Raw genomic sequence first — 8,817 nt, 5'->3', positions numbered from 1 at the left:
TATCCAACTAAAACCAACAAAAAAACTTTAATGTTTCATATACAAATTTTGTTATTTAATACATTAATATTATTCAAATACAAATTTTGTTATTTAATACATTAATATTATTCAAATTAAATATTAGATTTTTTTGAATAATAAAATTTACTCGTTAAAATATATAAATAAATTTAATCTTTCAGAAATTCCCATGATATAAAATTGAAACTTCGCATTCTAAGTGATTCATGCCAAATTCATATATATATATATATATATAACGTACTTACACACATATTATCCAAATCAAACGAAAGAAAACGCAATTTGCATCATATAAGCCATGGTGAATTCGCGTTGTCTATCGTCATGACGTTTGCATTATCCCTGACATGGCAAACCTGGGTTGTTTCTCGCCATTCCCATTGGTTTGATTTGCATAATATCTGTGTACCAAATAATAAAATTTCGATTGGCCGTGATTCGATAAGATATGTGTACCCAAGGCGTTTTATTGATTGGACCGAACGGCGAATGACTGCCAGAGACCATCCCAACCTTACCCGCCTGAGATTCGTTCCTCCCAGTTCTACCTCCTCCCAGTTCTACCTCCAAACGATACTGTACACTGGCATGCATATATGCGCACTACCCTGTACATACCTATGTGCATTGACAGCCTGCAATTTCTGGCCGAACCTGTTCAAGACGAGGACAAGGTTAGAAAACCTGCAATTTTCCTTTACCTCTCTTTATTTTCCAATTTTCTTTCAAAAAACATGTCTGTTTTAACATTTTCTATTTCTGTAATAAACGATTTCTATTTCTATGTGATTGTAGCTTTTTACGGTTCGAGATTGTGTTGTCACTATTACTTCTGGAAAAAATTGTCTAATGCTCACAGATTTTTCAGGAAGCAACAACAGATTACACAGTATTTCTACCCTTTCCTTCCGTAAGTTAATCCTTATAATGGAAATACAGATCTAGAATGTTATTTAATTCTGTGATAAGCTATTTATATCCTTGGGGCTTATGTAAGTTATTGCTTATCATGGAAATACAGATTTAGATTGCTCTGTATGAAGATTTACATGTGATTTGAGCGGCTATGGGCGCTGCTGCAACGGGAAGGGTGTTTATCGTCAGATCTCTTTCTTCTCAACTCTATTGTAGCTACCAGTGTCCGTCTTATGCTTGAAAATTGACGAAGCACATATACTGGATCCATGGAGTCCTCGAAGGAGCCGAAACGATTGTTTGATTTGGATTTATGCGCTGGGCATCAAAAGGAAGGCTCACAGAATGAAAGAGATCGAGTTGAGGCCAAACGCCAGCGCACAGCAGTAGAAACTACTGAAGGAAATTTCGAGGAATTTCTTGCTATAATGAATAGAATTCAATATATGAAAAGTAAGCACATGAACTTCAGTGTCTCGGAGGAGAAACCAGTCCAAGAAAAGTTGGATGTCAAAGTTATCAGAACTAAATCGCCATACCTACCCTCGTTCGAGTGGGAAGACTTTGGTTTTGATACGAAGAATAATCCGAGCAGTTCCGAGGTAAAGGGAAAACAAGGGAATCGATCTGCTACCTATCTTAAAACGGATTCTTCGTCGGATGCATATGAAAGGTGCCCTAATGAATGTTTCGATCTGAACGTGGAGGCCTCGTTAAACATACAAACTCTTTAGGGTTATAAACCTTTGCTTCAATCTCAAATGGAAGCCTGTACAGGTAAAAAGTAAGTTATATATATATATGGAATCTACAGTGTAAAGTGTGATCTAACCAGAAACTTGGTTGGTGGAATCGCAGGATCTAAGATATGCTGTTTTGATATAACCCAGATAGCCATGTTTTTGTATTTTTTTGAGTTATTTTCATCGGCATTTTTTAAAGTTATTTTCATCGGCTTATTGCTCATATACTTATGTGAATCTAATTGTTACCATAAGAATAGGCTTCTATAAATTTCAATTTCAAAATATTCTCAAAATTTACAATTAAAATTAAAAATAATTTTTTTTTTTCATTCTATATATACCATACAGTTCACATATACCATACATGTCGCTTGAGCATAGTCTAGTTATGCGGATTGAGGTTTCCATTTGTCTGAACACCATGCTTCCCGGATGGAATTATACATTTCTTATACGCTTGCATAATTAGCATTATTTGCAGATCCATCTAACCGAAATATTTTAACAATCTCACATTTCGTACATTTTATGTATTCACATTTCATATGTGAATATAGCAATTGGTGAAAAGTAGAATGAGATTGACTTTTACATACTGCAAAGGCCTCAGCAAATTTTAATTTTCAACCTAGTTTTACATTGTAATGGTGTTATTATTTTTAAATGATAATAATATATTAATTATTCATTAATAAAAATATAAATTTGTTTAATTTTATTTTAATAATAAAAATTATATATATATATATATATATATATATATATCACATTAAAATAAATTTAAATAATAATAGTTAATATTATTAAATATTATAATTTAAAATATATAATTATTAAATATATAAAAGATTATTAAATTTAATTAATAAATATATCATAAAAAATAAGTATATAAAATATAAATAATAATTATATATTAAGATCCATTTTATCATATAAATTAACATAATGATTGTTTGTAATTACTATACTTCAACATCTATTTAATTTTCATTAAGATATATATATTAACGTTACAGTGAGGGTTTCAGACTGTAAACTTTGACAACCTGCAACAATCGACCTAATCCAGGTGGATGTTGGTGGCCACCCACCTATCCCACCTGGACCTCCACAACTGTCTCTTTCAGTTTTTCAACTTTTTTATTTGTAGTACAATTTACTATTTTTAACATTTTTTTGGGTCCTAAACTTTTGGAGCCATTTTGAGGCCCTAAACGACTTTTTTTGGGAAATCTGGGAGCAACTTGGGTCTAGGTCCATGGATCAATGTTGCTTTTCCCATAGCTATAGTTCTCAAATAGATCTTTCTAACGAGCTATTGTATACGTCAAATGGAGATCGGGTGCCAAAGTTACAACCCTAGGAAGTTGATGTACCAATTTACCCCAAATGGGACCCACAGTTTGGTGTTTCATCTTCTAGGGTTAGGTTTTTGGATGTTTAGGGTTTTCCATTGTTTCTAAACAATAAATAGGCCTTCGAGCCTCATTGTAACATGGTTCAGAGGCATGTAGCCGCCACATCTCTTCTCATAGATAAGCTACCATCGCCCTAGCTGGTTTATTTCCATTTCTATTTGTAAGTATATTTCAATATTTTACATTAATGAAATGAAGCATTATTGCTGCTATATCTCTGTGTTTATGGTTATCCATGTAATTTGTTGCATTTTTTTTTTAATCTGGATCAGTGGTATCAGAGTGGTCTACTTTTTTTCTCTGTTTTTCATTACATGTCCCTAACGAGGTCGGGATATAAGGAGTTAGGACTTGAACTAGTCGAACCTTGCAAGACCGACCTCACAAATCCCAATGGCCTAACATGGTAGATGAAAAGAAAGACGAGGGGGTAGGAGATCCTATCAAAAACGTGTTCGAAGAAGCCCTCGAGCGACAGAGGAACGCGATGATGGACAGCTTTGCCCAGATCCTTCAGTGGCTACCCAAGGGCAACGCGTTAGCTTCCAACAGCTACTCTGGAAATGCCACACCATTTAAGGTACAAGTTAATTTTGAAATCCTCATATTCGAGGGTCAGATAGACACAAATGCTGTCGATAAATGGTTAAATCTACTAGAGGGTTATTTTTCTGTTCACGATTTTTCTAGTGGAGAAAAGATTATTTTCGGTCTTCTCAAAACAACTCTCCACATCAAGGACTCGTGGGAAACCTATTGCGAACAAAATGATGAAAGTACAGGCTCACTATTTTCAGTTGCACCCACTTGGAATTCATTCCGGGATGCCATCAAGGAGCACTACTACCATGTCAGAAGATATGAGGATCAATACATAAAGTGGACCATGCTGTGGCAGGGAAGGTACCAAGACATGCTGGAGTTTACCAATATTTTCCATACCCTTCGCACAAAGTTGGGTATCAAGGATACAAAGCAACATTTGGTTCTCAAATACTGTGGTTGCCTACACAAGTACATCCAAGAAGAAATAGAATTCTTGAACATCTCCTCGCTCGGCATGGCATACCAATATGCCGTTGAGGTCGAGCAAAAGTTTAAACAGGAGAAGTGAGACTTTGGATATACAAATACGAAGCAAGGGAAAGGTGCCCCCAAACTATAGAGCAAAGGACAAAGCCAAGGCGGGGCGACCCAAGACAACCCGCCAAAGTTACAAGCAAACAATGGTGTTGTGAAGCCGAAAAGGACACGAGAATGTGGTGTGAGTTCCATAAGAGCTCCACTCACAACACAAGTGAGTGTTGGGCCAAGCAGTCACTTGTGGCCGAGCTAAAGGTTTCATAATCAGATGCATGTTCCGACTCTGAGTCAGAACCCGACAAGGGGAATGACAAAGAAAAGCAGATTATTGATGTGGAGCCCAATGCCACCTTTACCACCACGAAGATCCAGAAAGAGGAACCCGAAGATCTAGAGGAGAAGGAACGCCTTTTCCACTCACGGATGTGGGTGAAGGGTTCACCAGTGTAATTCTTTGTTGACAGTGGGAGCCAAAAGAACCTCATTCCAATAGAGGTCGTGAAGTGGTTGGGCCTAGCGACTACACCACACCCGTAGCCGTACAATATCGAGTGGCTTCACCAAGGACGGGATCTTTAAGTTCACTAGCAGTGCTGCCTTCCCTATAGCATCAAACCCTTCACAAACGAGGTATTGTGTGATTTTGCACCTCTGGATGCTTGTGATGTATTATTAGACTAGTCGTACTTGTGGAGGCGACATGTTGTATGTGAGTCAAGGCCTCGCGTTGTTATTATTACTTTGGGTAATTCATTATACAGGATACCAGAGGTAGCCCCACCTACCACCACCTCTTTGATCTCTGTTAAGAAATGTAGCAAGATCGTCTCCCATACTAGGAAATTCATTTTCTGTTTGGTTCGCTCCCAAATTAAGGGAAAAATCATCGCCACATCCATGACCCCCATGAAGGGTTTCTCCGCGTAGTAATAGCAGCAGAGGGATACGGTCATGAAAGAACACAAGAACAACTTCTCCTCATCCACAGGGGTACCACATAGGTTTCAGATGGGCGACAGAGTTTGGTTACATCTGCAGAAAGAACGCCTTACAAGAGCCCATCAGAAGCTCATACCACTCCAACATGGTCCTTATAGCATTAACAAGGTTGTTGGAAACAATGCTTTAGAGGACATTATTCCTCCATTCCTTTGCTTACACTGAGTGTTCAATGTGGAATGCCCTTGACCATGCTTCCCACCATTACTGGACACATCAGAGATTGCAAAACAACTCACAAGGGACCAAGTTCAGGAGATGGAGGAATTCAATGCAATGGGGACCATTGCCTCCTAATGGGGGAGGAATGATCCAGGTGGATGTTGGTGGCCACCCACCTATCCCACTTGGACCCCAACAACTGTCTCTTTTAGTTTTTCAGTTCCCTTATCTGTAGCACAATTTACTATTTTTAGTTGTTTTTCAGGTCATGAACTTCTGAAGCCATTTTGAGGCCTTAAATGACGTTTTTTGGAAAATATAGGAGCAACATGGATCCATGAACTGATGTTTCTCTTCCCAAAGTTATAGTTCTCGAATAGGTCTTCCTAATGAGCTATTGTACGCGTCAAACAGAGATCGGGTGCCAAAGTTACGACCTCGGGAAGTTGATCTACCAATTTACCCAAAACAGGGCCCACAGTTTGGCGTTTCATCTTCTACGGTTAGGTTTTTGGATGTTTATCGCTTTCCATTGTTTCTCAACAATAAATAGGCCTTCAAGCCTCATTGTAACATAGCTCAGAGGCATGTAGCCCCCACATCTCTTCTCAGAGATAAGCTACCTTCACTATAGCTGGTTTATTTCCATTTATGTTTATAAGCATATTTTAGTATTTTACATTAATGAAATGAAGTATTATTTCTGCTGCATCTTTGTGTTTATGGTTATCTCTATAATTTGTTGCATTCCTATTTAAATCCAGATCACGACCTTACCAAACACGCAATTTGCTACACAATTTCAAGAGAGGTCCGGTTGATAATAGAATGAGTGCAGCATCAGGGGGAAGAGATCCCCTCCTATAAGGATGCGGGGATGGGAGAAATGAGCAACCATAGGAATGTAACAACAAGGCAACAAAGAGGCAGTAGCAAAGGACCATCGTATCTGGGTGCCCAATGGCAGCCAAGGATGAGGGGATAGTGCCTACCCAGGGCCACGAAGAAGTCGAGATTCATCATCCCAAATAACAAACTAGAAGGATACAGGAAGTACATGAAAGACCATGCCCTTATATGTAAGTTCATAGGGTCTTGGCTAGTGGAAAAGGAGTTGGTTAGATGGATCCACTTCAAATGGCAAGCAAAATGACACATCGAGCTGAAGCTGGGAGCTAAAGGCTTCTTTATAGTAATCTTTTCCAACCTGGAAGATAAGGAATGAATTTTTGAAGAAGGGCCTTACTTCTTCAACAATTGTTGACACCTAATCCTCACGATTGGGTGAATTCATGTAAATAATTAAATCAGGAATGTGGAAAGTCATCAAAAGATGAATTGAACTGTCACATCCTTTTGTATATAACAATAACATGCCTGATGGGATAATATGAATCCGTTTTCTGCCAAACTGGAGTTACTCCTGGCCTGACATGGTATCAGAGCCAGCTCCTTGTTTTAGCTATTATGCTCCTGTAACTCCTCTGTCCTGGCCTCTGCCTCTGCCTTATTCCCCTCTGTCCTGAAATAACCTAACTCTGCCAGCGCTACCTCATAACGCATCTGTCCATTCCTGGAAGAGATTCTTTCTATGGTGGCATTAAATTATACATGGCGAGCATTTACAGTGTTTCCTTGCATTGTCTCTGTCCAAGATTTGTCTATTGAGACATAATGTCCGCGTCTGGTGCCCTTAGGTATGGTGATTTTCACTAAAGAAAAGTGTACTCAGAATAACTCCTCTGCAAATCCTCTGCCAGCTCTGCCCTTTCCACGCTAGTTTTCACTGTCTGTTTGCTTGTCTTGCTCATTACTCTGACGCGCCCTTTCCATGCCAATCTTGTCCGTTACTTTGCCACGCTCTTTCCACGACAGTCTCACTTGTTGCTATGAAGCACTGACCTAGAACGTGAAATTTGCAGCTTGACTCCTTCTCGTTGAATGATCCATCGAGCATTATTGTTAAGCCTCCTACTAGAACATTTGAATGTGGAAGGGTCTCTGCGTTTCTTCCTGATATCGACATTTGAATGCGGAAGGGTCTCTGTGTTTCTTCCTGATATCGACATTTGAATGGTAACATTTGAATGCGGAAGGGTCTCTGCGTTTCTTCCTGATATCGACATTTGAATGGTAACATTTGAATGCGGAAGGGTCTCTGTGTTTCTTCTTGGTATTAGATTCGGACCAGCGTTGAATGTGGTATTGAAGGGCAACATTTTAACGTTGTCCCATATTTTAAACACTGTCCAGCACTTTAGCGCTGCCATATTTTTTATTACTGACTTTAACGCTGCCATATTTTTTATTACTGGCTTCAAGGTCTAGAGAATCAAAGGGATTTATGGTGTTTTTCTTTTCAGTGAGCTTTGAAATTGTGATGTCGTTGCTACTCCAACTTTGTAGAGCTCGCGGAGAATGATTGATTATTGACTGTGATATGAATTAAACAACCAAAATTATTTCCCATAGAAATTTTTGAGTACATTGTTACTGTATATTGGCAGAAGTATTCTTTTCTATCAACAAATTTTTTTTACAGAATGCATTCAATCATATCCATGGTAGGAATAGTTCTCACTGGCAAGGAGAACTATCTTGAATGGTCCCGGATGATAAAACACACCCTCATCTTCAATGAGTTGTGGAAAGGAATGTGTGTCGGAGAAGGAGAAAATGACCCAGTATAGCCTACCTCAGACAAAGAGCTCGTCATTTGGGAAAACAAGAACAGCAAAGCCTATGCATTAATCGCAACATCTGCAAATGAAGAGGTGCGTCGCCATATTTCATCATATTCAACTGCCTTTGAAGCTTTACAAAAGCTGTAAGAACTCTATGACTCACATTCTGCACTTGAAGTCATCCAACTCATGATTAAACTCTTCACTCTCGAACTGCAAAATAATGATCCTCTTGCTCTTGCATCTGAAGTAAAGTCTATAATGCATGATATCAAATCCACTAAGGTTGAGCTGGATATCCCTCTTATTGCTTTTCTCAAAGCACTTTATCCTAGTTACTCCAATTATCTTGAGTCTTTGCAAACAAATGGAAATCTCAAAGATATAACCTTTGACTCTCTTGTGAAAAGTTTTGCTGAAAGAGAGAAAGCTTTTGGAAAGAATACAACCCCTGAGTCTTCTAAAGAGACTGTGTGCCTTTCTCATAAAGAAAAGCATCCTGCTCAAGATTCTACAAGAGGAAGAGGTGGATGAAGAGGAAGAGGAAGATATTTCAAAGGCAGGGGGGCAGACATTCTCAAGGAGAAAAGGCAAATTTACACTGTATTCGCTGCAAAAGATATGGATCACATGATGCCTCTACATGCAAGCTACCATGGGACAAAATTGAGCAAAAAAGAAACCAGCAGAAAGGTAAAACTGATGATACAGACAAAGGTAAAGCACCTAAATCTACTCACTATATTGAGGCATAATGTAACATTGGAGTAAACGAAGATT

General features: G+C 38.5%; 1 long non-coding RNA gene across 4 annotated transcripts; it reads left to right on the top strand.

Annotated features, from left to right (window-relative positions):
* Window positions 1–493: 493 nt before the first annotated feature.
* On the top strand, window positions 494–1,207 carry LOC149214925 (uncharacterized). 4 transcript variants are annotated; one of them, XR_016250443.1, is made up of 3 exons: window positions 494–701; window positions 896–916; window positions 1,049–1,207. It is a non-coding gene; the product is annotated as an uncharacterized LOC149214925 (long non-coding RNA). The 4 variants fall into 4 exon arrangements; XR_016250442.1 differs by having other exon boundaries at window positions 896–937; XR_016250445.1 differs by having other exon boundaries at window positions 823–916.
* The last annotated feature ends 7,610 nt before the right edge of the window (window positions 1,208–8,817 follow it).

Source organism: Pinus tabuliformis, chromosome 1_1 (assembly GCF_031772625.1).
Source record: "Pinus tabuliformis cultivar Carrire ecotype Pingquan chromosome 1_1, CPIR1, whole genome shotgun sequence".
Classification (NCBI taxonomy): Eukaryota; Viridiplantae; Streptophyta; class Pinopsida; order Pinales; family Pinaceae; genus Pinus; species Pinus tabuliformis.
This window is presented reverse-complemented; position numbering and strand designations above follow the sequence as displayed.